At 45.2% G+C, this 22,176-nt stretch overlaps 1 protein-coding gene across 1 annotated transcript in view; it reads right to left on the bottom strand.

Annotated features, from left to right (window-relative positions):
• CTTNBP2NL (CTTNBP2 N-terminal like) overlaps positions 1-17,524 on the bottom strand; it is a 69,221-nt gene extending 51,697 nt beyond the window's left edge. The window contains exon 1 of the mRNA XM_069946048.1: positions 17,398-17,524. The gene's annotated coding sequence lies outside the window, so the exon portion shown is untranslated. The remainder of the gene's footprint in view (positions 1-17,397) is intronic.
• Between the last annotated feature and the right edge of the window lie 4,652 nt (positions 17,525-22,176).

Below are 22,176 nucleotides of genomic sequence, written 5' to 3'. Positions count from 1 at the left end.
AGCCCATCTTTTACATAGGGTGAATCTTTGAAAGACTGTTTACAAGAAGCGATCTACAAATTTTTAGCGAACGATGAACGACGATTTGAGAGCATGTCGAAAGATTTTTCGCTCGTCGCTTGATGGTTTGCTGTGTTTACACGGAACGATCATCGCTCAAATGCGATCGTTATTGCGAAAATTCGAACAAAAATCGTTCCGTGTTAATGCAGAATAGAAGACAATGATCAGCTGACATGCGTTGGCTGATTGTTGCCTTTCAACATGTTGAAAGAGAAAATGCAGATAGGTGACTGCATCAGATTAGTGCTATCTCCCCTCCCCCCCCCCCTTAGGGTACTATTAGGGTCCATTTACACAGAAAGATTATCTGACAGATTATCTGCCAAAGATGTGAAGCCAAAGCCAGGAATGGATTTGAAAAGAGGATAAATCTCAGGCTTTCCTTTATGACCTGATCTCTGTTTATAGTCTGTTTCTGGCTTCGGCTTCAAATCTTTAACAGATTATCTGTGTAAATGGACTCTTAGGGTACTATTACACGGAACGATAATCGGACGAATTGGCCCGATTCGGCCGATAATCGCTCCGTGTAATAAATGCAGCGATCAGCCGATGACAATGATCATCGGCTGATCGCTGATATAGGTTAGAACCTATTTGTCGGGCGCCGACCGCGCACCGCTGCATGTCATAGCGGTGCACGGGCGGCGACTAACGATATACATTACCCATCAACGTTCCAGGGCTGCTCCTGCTGCCCGCTTCTCCCTGGGTCCCGTGCGCTCTAGCTTCACAGAGGCCTGTCAGCTGATAGGCCGCTCAGCCAACCACAGGCCGCGGCGGTCCCAGCCTGTGATAGGCCGCTCAGCCTATCAGCTGAAAGGCCGCTATGAAGCTAGAGCGCGCGCGGGACCCGGGGAGAAGCGGACGGCAGGAGCAGCCCTGGAACGTGGATGGGTAATGTATGCCAGTTTAGCAAGGGCTGCAAGGACATAAAGGTCATAAAGGAAAGCCTGAGATTTCTCCTCTTTTCAAATCCATTCCTGGCTTTGGCTTCAAATCTTTGGCAGATAATCTTGACAGAATCTTTCTGTTTAAATGGACCCTTACACAAAGCGATTTTTCAATGATCAATTCTCTCAAACAACCTGAAATTGTTCAACCAATTAAAAGGGAACCAAGATCGTTACTTATGATTGTTCTTGCGGTCGTCTTGTTGTCACTATTGCGTCCGTCGCTACTGCGTACAACCGAACGATGTCTTAATCCATGCGAACGCATGCAAGCTATCAACGATAAAAATAAGTCCAAATTATATCAAACGACCAATGATCTTCTGCTATTACACTAAACGATTATGGTTCAAATCCGACCGATTTTTCGAACGATAATCGTCCTGTGTAATAGGACCCTCACCCACTCGCTGTCTGGGCATGTAATAGCGCCGGCAGGAAGCGGTGGAACAAGAAGCAAGCGAGCGCTGACCTGACAGGTTGGCACTCGCTTGCTCCCTCTCATCACCCCGTGTAAGAGGGGCTTAAGAGGAGATCTGGGTAGTCCTAGCCTGGCCTGGCCTACAATTCAACTTATTGTAACACTACTTGGCTATGTTCACACAACAAGATTTTGCAGCTTTCATTACTGATGGTCATCATGATAATATGGACAGAGGTGGCAGCAGAGAACACTGTCAGACTGGAAGGAATACACCACTTCCTGCAGGACATACAGCAGCTGATAAGTACTGAAAGACTGGAGATTTTTCTTTTTTTATATACAGTAAATTACAACTATATATTACTTTCTGACACCAGTGGAACTGTAAGTTTTTTTTCCCTTTTAACTGCTGTTAAAAAGTTATGTCCTGTAGCTTAACGGTTAAAATAAATCTTGTAGCGCTAAAAAACACCAAAAAAAGTAAGTCACAAGGTGTTCCTGGGCTGGTATAATATATGCAGGATGTCCAGCCAGGGGTGTAGTAAAAGCTTCATCTAAGCAAACATGAAGGTGTTACAATAAGGTTATATATTAATAACTTTAACCCTCCTTCAATGAGAGCCGCCCAGATTCTGGCTCCAGCTTAAGCCCGGAGTTTCGCTCCAGAATGAACAGGGTTTGCATCACTCCGAAGTTTACAAGAGCATCGGCTCTGCCAGCCGTCCACACCTCCACCCACAGAGCCGTGATTCATGAGGAAAGCCAAGCAGAAAACACCTGGCCTGTCAGACATCTATGCAGAAAGTATAGACCCGCCTGTGTGTGCGCCAACCCACACAGTCATTAAAGGGGCCCCCTAGCAAGGTCCTCATAGGGGTGCAAGTAAGGGCAGGGGATAACCAGCAGTTCAGTCCCATTCTCATGTGGCTTCTAGAGTTAGAAAAACCATGGCCACTTCCTTCCAGAGACAGCACCACTTGTCTCCAGTTTGGGTGAGTTCCATTGAAGTGAATGAAGCTTAAAGGGGTAGTCAGGCAAAGCTTACTTCGTGTTCCGCTCTGCCACCAGAAGTGTGACGTCACAGGACAGCTGCAGTGGGCATCTCTTGCTTCAGGCTGTGCCGCCCTCCTCTTCAGGAGATTATGTGCCATAAGAGAGTCCAGCCAAAAGAGCCACACTCTCGCTTATCCAGAGAGGACAGCACAGGGTACTGAACTTAAAGGGGTTGTCCAGGAAAAATAATCTTTTTCTTTCAAATCAATTGCTTTCAGAAAGTTTTATATAGATTTGTAATTTACTTCTCAAGTCTTCCCATACTTATCAGCTGCTGTATGTCCTGCAGGAAGTGTTTTATTTCCACTCTGACACAGTGCTCTCTGTTGCCATCTCTGTCCAAGACAGGAACTGTCCAGAGCAGGAGAAATGTTCTATGGGGATTTGTTACTGCTCTGGACAGTTCCTGACAGGGACAGAGGTGGCAGCAGAGAGCACTGTGTCAGACTGAAAAGAATACACCACTTCCTGCAGGACATCCAGCAGCTGATAAGTACTGGAAAACTTGAGATTTTTAAACAGAAGTAAATAACAAATCTATATAGCTTTCTTAAACCAGTTGATTTGAATGATTTTGTATTTTTTTCCTGGAGTACCCCTTTAACAATGGTGAGAAGCCCCCACTGAAGTGAATGGACCGATAGCCACTCATGCACACAGCCGCTCCAAATACGCAACAGACATCTGTCCTCCGGATTGGTAGGGGTCTCCGCAGTTGGACCCCCACCAACATTAGTTATACCTTATCCTATTGGTGGACACAGAGTAACTCTGAGTATGAGAATATTTCTTCCCTATACCCTGATTCAGCGGCTATTGTCACCCAACACAACAACACTAGAGATGAGCAAAGCGAACCTGATGAATTCCGATTCGCAGCGAATCAGGCGTTTAGTTCGCCTCATTGCGATTCGCGAATGCCCCAGATGTGCAAATTTGCTACACATGGCGGCCGCAATAGTGAACACACATTAGCTTACACTTAAACAGTTGCGTACATCACGCAGTCGCAAATATTATGCATTTGCGAACATCACAAGACAAACGTTCACGTGTTCGAAAAGGTTTGTCATAAACATTCCGATCTAACAAATTGTTCGTATCAGCAAACACGAACAATTAGCGGCATTTTCGTACGAACATACAAACATAAATATGTTCTCTAAACATGGCAACCGCAATAGCGAACGCACATGTTAGCATACACAGTTGCGTACGTTACGCAGTTGCGAACATCACAAGATAAACGTTGGAATGTTGGATAAGAATCGTTATAAACATTCCGATCTAACAAATTGTTCGTATCGGCAAACACAAACATTAGCTGCATTTTCATACCAACATACGAAAATTTGTGCGAATATTCGCAAACGTCGCAAAACGAATTTTGAAGTCATTTGCTCATCTCTAAACACTATGGCGGCTTACTTTACCCACAAGAGAAGGCATCACACAGACACACTGGATGACATGTGCGGATTCTGTCACATTCTATCAGAAATTCACAAAATAAAAGCCATAAATAAATTAAAAAAAAAAAAGATTATACATGAAAACTCCTCTTCCACACGCAATGGCGTCCTTGTGTCATAGTGTCACCTATAGAGCCTCACGCCCCAACAACACCAGTAAAATCCCCTCTCCAACAAGCTGAGCACCAGGCCCGGCCCCCAGGAAGGAGTGCAGACCCCGCACTACACAAACACAGTCCTGTCACAATACCGTCTTTCAACCCTGAAAGGAAAAGTGGCCAGGACATAATGGCAGATAATGATACAGCGCGTTACCTCTCCGCTGAGGAGAAACTGAAGCCCTTTATGTACTGAACACCTGGCTGGCCTCCTCCATGCTAGGAACAGTAATAGCTGTGTATTCAGAGACTGCAAGACTCAGGGCTACGGCCTGGTCACATGGTCCGAAGGAAAGCAAAGAAACAGCATACACAGCGCCTCATCCCGGATAACTCTACAAATCCATCACCACAGGCATGGTCAACGCCAGGGTTATATAAGACCATAACAGGAAGGGTTCCTCAGAAATGTCACACACACACACACACACACACACACACAACCACACACACACAAACACAATACACACACACTACACTACCACTTTCTAGTTTTATGACCATAGACTTTTCATGGGAACCCAAGAGGCTTTTTTTAAGCATGTAATAGGGTGAATGAAACCTTAAAGGGGTACTCCGGTAATTTATTATTTTATTTCTTTTAAATCAATTGGTGTCAGAAAGTTATATAGATTTATCATTTACATCTATTGAAAAATCTCCAGTCTTCCAGTACTTATCAGCAGCTGTATGTCCTGCTGGAAGGGGTGTATTCTGTCCAGTCTGACACAGTGCTCTCTGCTGCCACCTCTGTCCATGTCAGGAACTGTCCAGAACAGGATGTTTTCTATGGGGATTTGCTGCTGCTCTGGACACTTCGTGACATGGACAGAGGTGGCAGCAGAGAGCTTTGTTTCAGTCTGGAGAGAAAACACCACTTCCTGCAGGACATTCAGCAGGTGATAAGTACTGGAAGACTTAGGGTGCCTTTACACATAGGTTTATCTGACAGATTTTTAAAGCCAAAGCCAGGAATGGATTTGAAAAGGGGAAATCATCAAAATCTTCAAAATCTCTCTCTCGGGGCAAATGAGCCAGTTTCACAAAAAAAAATTATATTTTTTTCAGTCCACCTACTTTTGGGCCACTATATAAATATATATATTTTTATTTATTTAATTTTTTTACCTACTGATGGTCATCGGAGCACAGATGCACAGTCATCAATCACTATGGTCTAATTTATATAAGTCCAAAAACCAAAAACAGGTTCAATAAGTGGCAATGTGGATGTAGTGGTAATATAGTATATACTTTACATGGCTAATACCTTCTATAGCTTAGAGGAAACAGTAATCTGCTATCAGTCCTCGCCACCACCAGATCCTTCAGAGTGACATGTAAGGGATTGCAGTAAAGCCCAGAGCAGTTTTATTTTTAATCGTGCTGATAAACCTGTGCGGAGCGCCCTGGCACGCAGGATATGCATGACCTAGGCGCTCTGGATTTTTTGTTATGTGAAACTAAATGCGGCTGATGATACCATAGAATGTATAAGAGGTGCTCAGGAGTGTACATCAGTTATAGAGAGGGTCACGTCTCCTGTAGAGAGTACTTAGCACCCTGGCACTAAAAAGGTTTAGCCACTCTACGCTTACGCTTTTTTTTTTTTTTTTTTTTTTAATAGAAGTAAATCACAAATCTCTAGCACCAGTTAATTTAAAAGAATTTTTTTTGTGGGTGAACAAACCCTTTAAAGGCTATGTTTCCCACTCTGGGAACACAATGGGGGAAGGCGGCCATCTTGTAATATAGACAGCCGCTAAGATCATGATCATTATTGGCAGCTGTCTATATAACAAGATGGCCACCTTTCCCTAATATGTTCCCAAAGTGGTAACATAGCCTAATGCTGCGTTTACACGGAACGATTATCATGAACGATCGAATTCGAGCGATAATCGTACGTGTAAACGCAGCGAACGATCAATTGACGAGCTATAAATCGTTCATTTTGATCTTGCAACAACTTCTCAAATCGTTGTTGATTGTTCGCCAAAAAAAAATCGCAGATCATTCCGTGTGAACAGTCGTTCGCCGATTTAACCAATGTGTGAGATAGGCTTTAAGCGATTGCAAAACGAATTTGCGTACGATATATCGTACCGTCTAAACGCTGATCATTATGAAAAAAAAAAAAAAAGTTACTCCGACACCTGTTAATCGTACGATCGGGCGAATTATCGTTCCGTGTAAACGTAGCATAAGGGTCCATTTACACAGAAAGATTATCTGACAGATTATCTGCCAAAGATTTGAAGCCAAAGCCAGGAATGGATTTGAAAGAGAAAAATTCTCAGGCATTCCTTTATGACCTAATCTCTGTTTATAGTCTGTTTCTGGCTTTGGCTTCAAGTCTTTGTCAGATAATCTGTCAGATAATCTGTGTAAATGAAACCTAAGGGTAGGTTCACACATACCGTATTGCAGCGGAGTTGTGCAGTGAAATCCACTGCATTACTGATTTCTATTAAAGTCTATGGCACCCCATTCTTGCAATGAGAATGTATTGCGCCATAGACTTAGGCTCCGCAAACCATGCTTACCTGTCTGCATTGCACCGGTGTGCTCCCACATGCTTCTCTGGATCCCTGCTCAGCCAATCACTGGCTGCAGCGGGACAGCGCAGTGTTTGGCTGAGCGAGCCGTGGGTGTGTGGAAACTCGGAGGAGCAGGAGGGCGGCAGAGGAATGCGGACAGGTAAGTATGATGTCGGGAGCTAAGCAATTCGTTTTTACATGTTTACAGCACTATTTAAATCCACTGCCAGAATGGATTGCCATAGACTGTGATAGACATCAGTATTAGGGTACAAACACACGGGCGGATCCGCAGTGGATTTCTCGATGCGAACTCACAGCAAAATCCTCTGTGGATCCCTGCCCTGTAATGTCTATGGGAAGCCATACTCGCAGTGGGATGGACATCCCGCTGCAAGTATGTCGGAAGACCGCCCTGTTAACCCCCAGCCGGCCGGAGCATATACATTACCTGCTCCAGTATCCGGCTTGCTTCGGGGGTTCCTGGGTGGACGTTCCACTCAGCCAATCAGTGTGCTGCCCTGAATTCGCAGCGAGAAATCCGCTGCGGATCCGCCCATTGTGTTTGTATCTTTACAGAGAAATCTGTTTAAATCTATGCAGTACTGTACTACCACAGGTGTGCGACTAGCTACCGGGGGAAATCTCGACTTCTACATCAGTCGGGCCCTGTGTAATCTATGGAGAGGGGAGGAGGGAGATTAGTCGGCAGCAGAGAACAAAGGATTACACAGCAGGAGCTGTGTGAAGCTGGTATTCAGAGGTCAGAGCTGACATCAGAGGAAATAGTCTGATGTAGCTGTAAATTAACTCTTTGATGTCCTGTTTTGGTGCCTCATCTCCCTCCATAGAGAACAATGAAGGTGGGGGGGTGGGGGAAGAGCTTCAAACCGCTTTTTCATGATAAAAATGCATTTTTCGGCTAATAAACACAATTACAAAGTTTCTTACAATCATCTGTACTATTGATTTCTAAAAAATAAATAAATAAATAAACTAACTGACACTTTAAGGCCTTGTATATCCAATATCACATTTCAATAACTGCATCAAGTTCCCAGCTTACAATTCATTGATGCAAAAACAGAGCTGGTTGAAGACAATGATTATATCTGTAGACGCACACGTCTATACCTATGACCTTGTGGAGCTGAGGACTCCCTGACAGTATATATAGTATAGGACTGTGTCATTTCTAATAAACGTGGGAGCAATATAAGCCGGCTCTCCAGCAGCGATGAGATCCCTATTCATTCTCTGTACACAGAATGGAAATTTCAGCCCTATGACTCTGGGTCAGTGAGGAATTTAAGGAAAATAAACAGGCAGAGCTCCATTCATGACTAAATATAGCCTGTGCCATACGGATTCAATCAGATGGCCATAATTGCCTGGAAATGAGCTGCAGAAGCAGATCCCTAGAAGGACAACGCGAGCGCTGGCATTCACTGCAGAGAAGGAAGAAATGGGGGCAGGTGGGCATCTGCACCAAGCACAGGACCATCTCCACTATACTGATCCAGAGGGGCACTACAGCTGGGGACCGCCATCTTCACCAAGCACAGGCCCACCTCCACTGTACTGATCCTGAGGGGCACCACAGCTGGTGACCGCCATCTGCACCAAGCACAGGCCCACCTCCACTGTACTGATCCTGAGGGGAACCACAGCTGGTGACCACCATCTGCACCAAGCACAGGCCCACCTCCACTGTACTGATCCTGAGGGGCACCACAGCTGGGGACCGCCATCTGCACCAAGCACAGGCCCACCTCCACTGTACTGATCCTGAGGGGAACCACAGCTGGTGACCGCCATCTGCACCAAGCACAGGACCATCTCCACTGTACTGATCCTGAGGGGCACCACAGCTGGGGACCTCCACTGTACTGATCCTGAGGGGCACCACAGCTGGGGACCTCCACTGTACTGATCCTGAGGGGCACCACAGCTGGGGACCTCCACTGTACTGATCCTGAGGGGCACCACAGCTGGTGACCGCCATCTGCACCAAGCACAGGCCCACCTCCACTGTACTGATCCTGAGGGGCACCACAGCTGGGGACCGCCATCTGCACCAAGCACAGGCCCACCTCCACTGTACTGATCCTGAGGGGCACCACAGCTGGGGACCGCCATCTGCACCAAGCACAGGCCCACCTCCACTGTACTGATCCTGAGGGGCACAACAGCTGGGGAATGCCATCTGCATGGGGCATAGGGTTAGTCACAAAGATAGTATACGTAAGAAATCTCATCTGGAGCTCACAGTATACCCGCGAGCACTGTAGGTGGATATATAAGAGGCTGGGACTCCTTTTGCACCAATAATAACTAAATTGGATGAGGGCTGAGGGGTAAGATCATTCCCTAAAGGTACAATCACAGGTACTGGATCCACTGCGGATCCCTGCCCAGTAAACTCTATGGGCAGACAAACTCGCAGCAGGATAGACACCCCGCTGCGAGTTTGTCAGCAGCCCGCCCAGTTAAGCCCCCGGACGCCGGAGCCTATACTTCACCTGGTCCCTGCTCTGGCTTGCTTCGGGGCTCCCAGTGTCTTCACATCTCGCTCAATCAGTGTGTGCGGTGGGGCAGTGCACTGATTGGCCGAGCGGGACGTGTCGGGAACCCCCGAAGCAAGCCGGAGCGCGGACCAGGTGAAGTATAGGCTCCGGTGGGCGGGGGGGTTAACCGGGCGGGCTGCTGATAAACTCGCAGCGGGGTGTCCATCCTGCTGCGAGTTTGTCTGCCCATAGAGTTTACTGGGCAGGGATCCGCAGTGGATCCAGTACGTGTGAACGTACCCTTAAAAGGGAACCAATCATAATGATTTAGGATTCTGAGTTACAATAATGATGTTATGAAGAATGTTGCAGCGTTTCCTACCATGTTAACTGCTTCTTTCTTCCTCGACTAGTCACGTGGGAGGAGTCTCACTCAACTAGCCATGTGGGAGGAGTCTCTCCCTCAACTGGGCAATGGGCTGTAATCACTCCCCTCCTTGCTGTAGTCCTACCTCTCTGGGCGTGATCCACAGGCCACGATACCGCTACATTGCGATAGGTTTTTATACAGCGCGGGGAGCAATGACACTACATTTATGGGGAGACTGAGGCAATTGCGGAGTCTCTCCCTCAACTAGTCATATGGCCGGCATCTTTCCCTCAACTAGTCATATGGCCGGCATCTTTCCCTCAACTAGTCATATGGCCGGCATCTTTGAGGAGACTGAGGCAATGGCAGACGAGCAGTTTACATGGTAGGAAACAGTGCAGCATTCTTCATATCATTATTGAAACTCGGAACGCTAAATCATCATGATTAGTTCCCTTTAAAGCTCAAAAAGAGAAAAAAACACACACACACACCCAATCAAAAGTTTTACAGCTAAAAAAAATTGGGCCAAAAATATTTTTTTTTTTTCACACAGTATATTTCTTCAGTTGAATTTTACGTCATTCTGACCTTTGCTTGCAATAAAAACGAATGCTTTTAGCCTGTAAACAGCCCAGAACACGCGCCATGTGCTTATTTTTATGCCTATATTGGGGTAGAATTACGGCTGTAAAATTAAACTGCATGTGAACTGTTATGCGTTTTCACATTGAATTCAAAGCAAATCAATGGGGGGTAAAGAACGGACATAAAACAGACATTTCTCTCCCGGACAGGAGTATTCTGCTGACCCAGATCTCCGGGGGGCTCTAATGCTCTATAGTTTTATGAGACCACTCTGACTGATGGTGCCTGTCCTTACTACCCTTACTGACCTTGTTACAGTCTGGTACTTATCTTTATATGTCCATGTGTATGATTTACTATCTATACTGTCCCCAGCGTGAGGTCTGCATGTACTTGTTACCTGATCTTCAGCTGGGAAAGCACCATGCTAAAACATATGCAAAATGGAACATTAAACAAACAGAAATTGGGAACTCAACATAAGATCGCTTCTTTCTGAACTCCTGAAAAAATCATTGGCTTTGAAGGTTTTTATTTGTAAGGGCAGCATGTTGCACGGCCTATTACTTTAAAGGGATACTCCAGAGAACATCTTTATTTTTCAAATCAACTGGTGTCAGAAAGTTATACAGACTTGTCATTTACTTCTATTTAAAAATCTCCACCCTTCCAGTACTTATCAGCTGCTGTATGTCCTGCAGGAAGTGATTTGTTCTTTCTAGTGTGACACAGTGCTCTCTGCTGCCACCTCTGTCCATGTCAGGAACTGTCCAGAGCTCCGGACAGTTCCTGACATGGACAGAGGTGGCAGCAGAGAGCACTGTGTCAGACTGAAAACAAAGCACCATTTCATGCAGGGCATACAGCAGCTGATAAGAACTGGAAGACTGGAGATTTTTAAATAGAAGTAAATTACAAATCTATAGAACTTTCTGAAACTAGCTGATTTCAAAGAAATGATTTTTGCCGGAGTAACCCCTTTAAACTGCAGGAAAGGGCCGCACAGTTCAACATGTGGCCCATATAAACATTTAGCCTGTGTTCACATGGAGCAGAACTGGTGGGATCCCGCCACCCTTCCTGTTATAATGATAGTCTATGGGAGGCTCGTGCGCCTCCTCTCTCCGAGCTGAAGAATTGGCAAGTCCATTCCTCAGCATGGAGAGATTCGGAGAGAGGAGGCATGCGTGCCTCCCATAGAGACAGGGAGGGTGGCGGGATCCCACCAGTTCTGCTCCGTGTGAATAGAACCTAACGTTAAAAAACTACATGTGCTTCAGTGCTGTACAGCTAAGATGGCCATACACATAAAACAGTCCTCCAGTGACCCAGACATCTCCCATCCACAGGCAGGGGATCCCCATAGACATCACACTGCCAAGAATCAGCAGACTCCCCCAATATTATTCTAATGTCTGTGAGCGCCTTGAAGAATCTGAACCAAAGACCAAGCACAGGATGGAAGGAAGAGAGAAAAACCTCGGGCAAAATGGCTCAGCCTAGAATTAGACATCATTGAGAATAATCCCATCATTAGGCCAGACATGGCTGCTTCACCCCTTGGGCCAGCAATGAATATGGATGTCTTAGTACATCATGATGATGACGAAAATACAGTATAACTACCAAATCATCTGTACTGAATAGAACGATTTAAATACCTTAATCCTTATGGAGGTGGAGGACACATCCCTCCTACCTGTATCCTCATGACAACACTTCCTGCACTTATCAGTATCAGTTTGAACGGGATAAAACCACTGTGCCAGTGCAGAGATCCCGGTGGCACATTTTTTTTTTTTTTTTAAACGCTGCCCAGTTCCTGCGCTTGGCACTGCTTTCTTCTTGTACACCGGCCTGGTTCTATACAGTGGAGGTGCCCCCCAGTGTGACGATACCCCCTCCCCTCTGTGATATGGCCCTACCTAATTCTAATGGAGCCATATAGTCACACTGGAGGGGGTCATACACGGTAAGGCTAGGCTGGCATCTGCGGCACAGGCTCTGTTTAGGGCCTCCGCTGCAGATTCAGCTAAATGGACACCAACAGAAGTATACCCCGGTGACATGGCGTGGCTCTGTCAGTACACTAGCGCAACATTTTAAACCGCTTCGTAATCCCGACATCATAATTAACAATGATGCTGGGAGCCGTGAATGGACAGGATTCTGCAGAGTGCCCTGGATACCACGATTGGACTACTCCTTTAGCAGTGTAAAGCAATAAGAGTTGTGGTCTTCAGCATCCTTAGCTGGACGTCAAGTCCTGGCCGCCCACCTCTATCGACCTGCAGACCTTGTGACTAAAAACATGACCGTAAGATAAGGATTCTCAATATGTTGCCGCTTATATTTCATTATTTTTTTTTTTTTAAGATCACATCTGGACATCATCATCTTTATACAGCACAGAAAAAAAAAAAAACATGGTGGAAGCACAGAAGGTCAGAGGTCATGTATACACATTAGGTCACATGGCATTAATAAGGAGATTTATTTTCTTTTAAATTCACTGGTGTCAGAAAGTTATCCATATTTGTAATTTACATCTATTTTAAAATTTCGGTTCATCCAGTACTTATCAGATGCTGTATGTCCTGGAGAAAGTGATGAATTGTTTCTAGTCTGACACAGTGCTCTCTGCTGCCACCTCTGTCCAAGGTTTCCTATGAGGATTTGCTCCAGCTCTGGACAGTTCCCGTCACGAACAGGGGTGGCGGCAGAGAGCACTGTGTCAGACTGGAAAGAATACACCACTTCCTGCAGGACATACAGCAGCTGATAAGTACTGGAAGAATGGAGATTTTTAAACAGAAGTCATTTACAAATCTATATAACTTTCTGACACCAGTAGAACTGGGGGGGGGGGGAATTGGTGGAGTTCCCCTTTAACAGAACAGCTATAAAAGAGGTCTGTGTGCATAATGTAGGTATGGGGGAGAGAAGTGTTTTCCTCTTACTGGCAGCCAGCCAGATGGTACATGAAGCGTCGTGTGCTGGAAATAGTCATCTGGTGAGAACACGGCTCTGAACACTGGAACGTGCTGTGTTCTGTCACTCATAGGTAGAACACTTTGATGCGCGTGACTCACAATATACTATTTTTGTTGCCATGAAGCTTATAATATCTCATATAAAAGTCTAATTTGACGAGAGGACCCCGACTAAAGAGAGATCTTCTAACCTGCATTACAGGTAAGAGTAGTGACCCCACCAATGGGAAGAGAAGCCACAGTGACGTGACGGCATAAAACTGTATTGTGTGAACACAGCGGCAAAAAAACTTGATAAACCACATGCACATGATCTGGTGCATCAATACTACACCCCGATTGATGGAGAGAGGGAGAAATACACATAAATCCAGGAACTGTAAAATATAAGCAGATAATCTGCCCCCGTATTACTCAGCAGCTAGTCAGGACTCTCTTCACAATGCATTTTTGCAGTGTCCCACTACGGCAAGGGTAGGGAACCTTGGCTCTCCAGCTGTTGCAAAACTACAACTCCCATCATGCCTGGACAGCCAAAGCGTTAGCTTTGGCTGTCCAGGCATGATGGGAGTTGTAGTTTTGCAACAGCTGGAGAGCCAAGGTTCCCTACCCCTGGCCTAGGGTACGACACCAATCATAGACGCCCAGGTCTTTCATACAGCAAATAAATGGGAACCCCTGACAGAATGCACCCTAACAAAGACCAAAATGGCAGCTGGGCCTATGGATACTGTCCCATATGTATCAGGAGATTTCCCAGTGCATGTTGTGCAGACGTGGTGTGAATAGAGCCATAGCTGTATTATTTGTTATCCCAACTTTTTCTAGAGAATTCTACTCTTGGCAGTGATGGCATATGTATAGGACATGCCGCCATTAACCGATTAGTGCAGTCCCTACAGGGACCATGACGGATATGGAAGGCCGACACCGAGCAGTCTGCAGGGAGAAGAGAGTCCTTACAGCGGGATCATCATTAGGGGTTTAGTGGGAGCATACCCCAGCTGTATACTGTGACTAGGCAGGGAAACCACAGTAAGGGCACTATTACACAGAACAACAATCGGCCGATTATCGCTCCATGTAATAAATACAACGATCAGCCGATGACATCCATCATCGGCTGATCGTTGATATAGGTTTGGAACCATTTTCGTCAGGCGCCGACCGCGCACCGCTACGTGTAATAGCGGCGCGCACTCGGCGACTGACGATATACATTACCTATCCACGTTCCAGGGCTGCGGCTGCCGTCTTCATCTCCCCGGGTCCTGCGCGCTCTAGCTTCAGAGTGGCCTGTCAGCGGCCGGTCCCGGCCTGTGATTGGCTGAGCGGCCTGTCAGCTGACAGGCCACTCTGAAGTTAGAGCGCGCGGGACCCGTGGAGAAGACGACCGCAGCAGCAGCCCTGGAACGTGGATAGGTAATGTATATAGTTTAAACAAGGGCTGCAAGGACATTGGTAACGATGTCCCTGCAGCCCTTGTTTAACGATTATCGGGCCGTGTAATAGGTCCAGTAAACAAGCGACGATCTAGCAGATCTCCAAAAATCTCCAGTCTTCCAGTACGTATCTAATTTATGTCCTGCAAGAAGTGGTATTATGAGAGGTTTTGTGTGGGGATTTGCTGCTGCTCTAGACAGTTCCTGACATGGACAGAGATGGCAGCAGAGAGCACTGTGTCAGACCGGAGAGAATACACCACTTCATGCAGGACATACAGCAGCTGATAAGGACTGGAAGACTTGAGATTTTTTTAATAGAAGTGAATTAGAAATATCTTTTACTTTCTGGCCCCAGTTGATTTGAAAGAAAATAAAATTGGTGAACAACCCCTTTAAATAACCTAACAGAAAGGGGACAAGTTTACGTAATGTTTTCCGAGCTGTCATTTTATGCCTTAAAAAAAAAAAAGCTAAATTTTTCTTTAGGTGTTTTTACCTGATTTAGGGTCCATTTTCAACTCTTTTTGCAGCAGTTTTCCACCTGTATTGGTGGACTATAGCAGAAAGGTGTAGAACAAAAAACTGCTGGCCTTTTTTGACCCAAAAAAGTAAGTGGTACGGGTGTGAATGTGAGCAAAAGGAATAACATAAGAAACGTATGTGCGGGAGGCAGAGAAGGAATAAGTGGAAAATATTACCCGAGAATATTAATAGCACAAGTGTATTCTCATTTACTGAATGTCTGGAAAATGTTAGGTACCGTACAAGTGGGCACTGCCGGACACAGACATAACAGGAGCGGGTACGCCTGCCATGTTTACTAATGACACTGCCTTCAGGATGGTGAGGAAGAACTCTACCAGCCATACTGTTACTCCGCGTGTCCTGTAGTACCTGGCATCGCCGCCCTAGGAGCAGGTCCGGGCCTCTTAGTTGTGGGGTGCTGCCTCTATGAATTGCTAGCAGATCCCACAGACCAGGGATGGGGAACCTCGGGTCTCCAGGCATGATGGGAGTTGTAGTTTTGTAACAGCTGGAGACACGAGGATCCCCCATCCCTGCAACAGATCACTGTGAACAGCCTGATGCTGAACAGTCCCATTGCCAGCAAACTGCAATGCCCTGACACATCTGTAGGGGGCAGCGCTTGAACCTTAACATCAATGGGATTTTTAGCTAGACAAATCAAGTCCCCCTGTATCCATTAGAGTAGAGCGGAGTGGGGATGCTGTTTCATATACACTTTCAGTCACTATATTATACGGTATACAGAGAATGGTCCAAAAGTAGGTGGGCAGTATGTGTAATAGGGTTATGAAGGGCGAGACTGATTAAACATGGTGTAAAGTGAAACTGGCTCAGTTGCCCCTAGCAACCAATCAGATTCCACCTTTCATTTTCCAAAGAGTCTGTGAGGAATGAAAGGTGGAATCTGATTGGTTGCTAGGGGCAACTGAGCCAGGTTCACATTACACTATGGGGGAGATTTATTAAGCATGGTGTAAAGTGATACTGGCTCAGTTGCCCCTAGCAACCAATCAGATTCCACCTTTCATTCCTCACAGACTCTTTGGAAAATGAAAGGTGGAATCTGATTGGTTGCTAGGGCGACTGGGCCAGTTTCACTTTACACCATGTGTGATCAATCTTTCCCTTCATAACCCTATTACACATACTGCCCACCTACTTTTAGACCACCCTGTATATTTTATGTAAACCTCTTTACATAATAGCCCTAAAGTGGGGCTCCAGCGATTTTATTTTTCTTCTTTCAAGCTAACCGATGCCAGAGATTTGTAATTAACTTCTATTAAAAAAATCTCATCTGCCAATCAGCTGCTGTATGTCCTGCAGGAAATGATGTATTCTTTCCAGTCTGACACAGTGCTCTCTGCTGCCACCTCTGTCCATGTCAGGAACTGTCTACAGCAGTAGAAAACCACTCCTGCTCTCCAGACAGGAAAGAATACATCACTTGCTGCAGAGCATACAGCAGCTGATAAGTACCCGAAGACTTGAGATTTTTTTTAATAGAAGTAAATTACAAATTACAATTGTTTTTCCACAGGAGTACCCAGTATTTGGGGCTTACTCTCCATCCTGTGCCTAATAACAGTATTTCCTTGTGTGCTCTCTGTGACTTGTACTTCCATCGCATCATTTTTAATTGTTTTTAAAGAATTTTGGAAATTAATAAACTATATAGCAACAATAACTTGTTCTGAGTGTGTGTTTAGTGTTGGCATATACTATGTACTAGTACTTGTATAGAAGACCTCCAGTATCGGCAGTGAAGATGTCCACCCTGGCACACACATATATATACCCTGCACAGGAGGTTTACAGCTCCAGTATCAGCAATACGCCCTGGCACACACACATATATACCCTGCACAGGAGGTATACAGCTCCAGTATCAGCAATACGCCCTGGCACACACACATATATACCCTGCACAGGAGGTATACAGCTCCAGTATCAGCAATACGCCCTGCCACACACATATATACCCTGCACAGGAGGTATACAGCTCCAGTATCAGCAATACGCCCTGCCACACACATATATACCCTGCACAGGAGGTATACAGCTCCAGTATCAGCAGTATAGTGCCCCCCCCCCCCTATGTCCCAGCAGTATAGTGCCCCCCCCCTATGTCCCAGCAGTATAGTGCCCCCCCCTATGTCCCAGCAGTATAGTGCATTGCATAGTAGTAGTATACGGGCATCCCATACAGTGCCCCCCCGGCACACACTATGCACCGGTCCCCTCCGTGCAGGCAGGAGTCCCCCGTCCCCCCGGTCCCCCCGGTGCTCCGGCGCTGTACTCACACTTCTCCTCCTTTGTTGTAGAGCAGGGCGCAGGGAGACGATGTCCTGGCTGCTTCCTCCCAGCTCCACAATCAGGACAAGGCTGAGCCCCGGCCGCGCTCCATGTAAACAGCTCCCGGATTGGCTCCGGTCAGCCGCCGCCGGTGATTGGGCCGCGCACTCAGGACTGGGAGCGGCCTCATCCATCCTCTCCCCGGCCTCATCCATCCTCTCCCCGGCCTCCTGTCATCGGGAGCTGCGGGCACCGGAGACAATAGTTCTGCCCCAACTTCTGTCCCCCGGCACACTGGCTGCAGCTGTATACTGTGTGATAGAGAGAGGGGCACCGTGATATCCCCTCTATATACCATCATCCATACTCTATCACCTTATTATCCCCTCTATATACCAGGCTCCATACTCTATCACCTTATTATCCTCTCTATATACCAGGCTCCATACTCTATCACCTTATTACCCTCTCTATATACCAGGCTCCATACTCTATCACCTTATTATTCCCTCTATATACCAGGCTCCATACTCTATCACCTTATTATCCTCTCTATATACAATGCTCCATACTCTATCACCTTATTACCCCCTCTATATACCAGGCTCCATACTCTATCCCCTTTATTATCCTCTCTATATACCATCATCCATACTCTATCACCTTATTATCCTCTCTATATACCAGGCTCCATACTCTATCACTTTATTATTCCCTCTATATACCATGCTCTATACTCTATCACCTTATTATCCCCTCTATATACCAGGCTCCATGCTCTATCACCTTATTATCCTCTATATACCATCATCCATACTCTATCACCTTATTACCCCCTCTATATACCAGGCTCCATGCTCTATCACCTTATTATCCTCTATATACCATCATCCATACTCTATCACCTTATTATCCCCTCCATATACCAGGCTCCATACTCTATCACCTTATTATCCCCTCTATATACCATCATCCATACTCTATCACCTTATTATCCCCTCTATATACCATCATCCATACTCTATCACCTTATTATCCCCTCTATATACCAGGCTCCATGCTCTATCACCTTATTATCCTCTATATACCATCATCCATACTCTATCACCTTATTATCCCCTCTATATACCATCATCCATACTCTATCACCTTATTATCCCCTCTATATACCAGGCTCCATACTCTATCACCTTATTACCCCCTCTATATACCATCATCCATACTCTATCACCTTATTATCCCCTCTATATACCATCATCCATACTCGATCACCTTATTATCCCCTCTATATACCAGGCTCCATACTCTATCACCTTATTATCCCCTCTATATACCAGGCTCCATACTCTATCACCTTATTATCCCCTCTATATACCAGGCTCCATACTCTGTCACCTTATTATCCCCTCTATATACCATCATCCATACTCTATCACCTTATTATCCCCTCTATATACCAGGCTCCATACTCTATCACCTTATTATTCCCTCTTTATATCAGGATCCATACTATATCACCTTATTACCCCCTTCATACCATAATACATATTATATCACTTTATTATCCCCTCTATATACCATCATCCATACTCTATCACCTTATTATCCCCTCTATATACCATCATCCATACTCTATCACCTTATTATCCCCTCTATATACCAGGCTCCATACTCTATCACCTTATTATCCTCTCTATATACCAGGCTCCATACTCTAGCTCCTTATTATCCTCTCTATATACCATCATCCATACTCTATCACCTTATTATCCCCTCTATATCATCATCCATACTCTGTTACCTTATTATGCTCTCTATATACCATGCTCCATGCTCTATCATCTTATTATCCTCTCTATACCATAGCACATACTATATCACCTTATTATCCCCTCCATACCATAAAACATATATCACCTTATTACCCCTCTATATCATCATTCATACTCTATCACTTTATTATTCCCTCTATATATCAGGCTCCATACTCTATTACCTTATTATCCTCTCTATATATCATGCTCCATGCTCTATCACCTTATTATCCATCCCCTCTATACCATCGCACATACTATATCACCTTATTATCCCCTCTATCAGGATCCATACCCTAGCTCCTTATTATCAACTCTATATCATGTTCCATACTCTATCTCCTTATTATCCTCTCTATATACCATGCTCCATATTATTCCTTGTATATCTCTATCTATCCTCATGCTTTTTAGGCCTTACATATCTTGCTACCAGTAACCACCATTGCACACTGCCCATCACCAGGACTGGTTGTGTGACTGGGAATCACTGTGTAGCCTCAGCCTTAGGCTACATTGTATTGTAAAATAAAAGTAAAATACTAGAGATGAGCGAATATACAGTATTAAATAAGCAAAGTGCTGGCTTTGTACTCCGTGCCGCTTCCGCTGCGGGTGCCTGGAAAAGCTGGATCCAGTCCTGGAAAACTGGGCAAATGAATGCAAGCGCAAGCAGGAAAAAATTAAAATGCAAAAAGCAAATACAGTAGTTGGCTTGGTCATCAAAGAGTTAAGTATAATAATAATATTTATTTGTATAGAACCAACAGATTCTGCAGCTCTTAATCGGAAATCCTTTTGTTTTCCATATGGTTTGCACTACCTTTAGTGACATCACTATGACATCACTATGACTGACGTTATTGGGGAAGGTTATATGGACGGCATTAATAGTAAAGACTGAGACTCACTGCAGCAAAGCTATAACTGCGGAGCAATAAACCCGGTAACAATATTCCAGATGTGCTATGATGTTCCCATAGCAGACTTGCACACATGATATAGTATTATACAGGTAGAGTTATGCTACTTGTCTGTAGGCCAGGAAGCTGGGAAATGAGTTCAGCTGAGTTCTCAATAAGTTTCCAACCATTGTATCTTTCCAGCTCAGTATTGGGTAGTATTCTTTACAATAGACATTATTTTAATTAGACATGAATGGAAATAACTGGTCAAGATGCCGACTATTTAGAAGCGCAATAGGACGTCCAGACAGAACGCAAAGAATGCAGCGCCAAAGAGAATGCACAGGTGCGGATGAGTGGCCGGTGCCGGACAGCTAAGAAAAAAGTGGTGGGAGGCTTCTTTAGGGTACGTTCACATGTACCCTCAGTGTACAAACACACACATCATATACACAGCGTATTTTCTGCTGCAATACGCAGCAGATCCGCAGCAGATTAGATCTAAATAACTTAACACAGAATCAAATCTGCACCATCAAATCTGCTGCAGATCTGCTGCGTATACGGTGTGTGTGTTTGTATCCTTAAAGCGAATGTTCCGTTAACTAAGTGAGATCTTTCCTTTTGTTTCCACTACCATGTTGAAAATGCTGCTAGGCTTAGTTTTCTTCATGTGCAGCGGGCACCCCTCGTGTCATGAGATCCCCTCCCCTCGGTGATGTGGCCAGGCTTGATTCTAATGGTCAAAAAACGAGAAAGAGGTGGCACTACTAGTCCCAGCAAGTATATGGTTTTATGATGTGCCAGGGGTGCATACTCAAACAATGAAGTCCTTCAGAACAAATGTGAGAATAGAGTAAAAAAGAGTGGCACTCACCAGTAAAAAAACTTGAACTTTTATTTCTTCATCTTAAAAATAGGACACTGTGCAGGCACAACCAGATGGTGACAGACTGTTTCACGCCCTTGTCGCTTCCACGGACCACACGTCTGTCACATCTGGTCTTGGCTTATATGATGTCTTCAAAGTGTCCTATTTTTTAAGATGAAGAAACAAAAGTTGAACATTTTTTACTGGTGAGTGTCACTCTTTTCCTACTCTATTCTTGCACTTGATTTTAATGGAGGTGCGTCACCAAGGAAAGAGGATATCATTACATGGGGGGCAGCTGGGCCCACCTTCAGTGCATAGAGCAGGCCGGTGCACATGACAAAAACAACGTTGAGCAAAGGAACCGGGCGGCATTTTAAAAACTGCGCCACCGGGATCTCCATGCCAACGCCAACCAGGTAATGAAAAAAAACCTCACTTAGTTAATAATACATTCGCTTTAAGATTGGTGCTTTATACGCCTCAGTCTGAATTCACACTTCTTTAGAGTAAACTGCACCAAATCTCTCTAGTTGGTGCATCTTTGTACCTCATGAGCAGGTGTAGCTTGGCACTATTTCTATCCTACTAATAAGAGAAACAGATCGCTGATCTCAGGGAGACCAGCCAAACAACACCACCGCCAGCTGCTAGTGAAAGCGCTCAAAGCAGTGAAGTCCTAGGTGCATTGCCCCCTGGGAAACATGAATATGCAAAAGAAGAGCCCGTGGAGCCTCATCAAAGAGTCTCGAAACACAGGACTAGCCTGATATCCCTCCGGGAAGGACCCAGCCAAGTGGTGGCACCTGTAAGGAAACCAGCAAAACCCCATATTAAGTGGCCCTATAAGTCAATGTAATGACAAGGGAAAAACCAAGGCCAGGTAACCATCCACATACAGCTGTTTCGGGGTGTTGCCCCTCATCAGTGTGGAGCAGGATTCCTACTAATGATACTTTTCCCAGTTAAAGGTAATAAATACCCTCCCTGATGTTGTATATTTGAAAACCTAAGAATTTGAAAACCTAAGGCTTATGCACAACCTAGAATTTGGAAACCTCAAATAATGTCTACTTTAAACAATGCAATGCAATACAATACTGAGTCAGGAATCTACTCCAAAACATGATTCAATGGTTGGAAGGGTATTGAGAACTCAGCTGAACTCATTTCAAAGATTCCTGGACTCCAGACAAG

The sequence above is a fragment of the Dendropsophus ebraccatus genome, chromosome 11 (genome assembly GCF_027789765.1).
Source record: "Dendropsophus ebraccatus isolate aDenEbr1 chromosome 11, aDenEbr1.pat, whole genome shotgun sequence".
Taxonomy (NCBI): domain Eukaryota; kingdom Metazoa; phylum Chordata; class Amphibia; order Anura; family Hylidae; genus Dendropsophus; species Dendropsophus ebraccatus.
The sequence above is the reverse complement of the archived record's forward strand: the minus strand, read 5'-3'. Positions and strand labels throughout refer to the sequence as shown.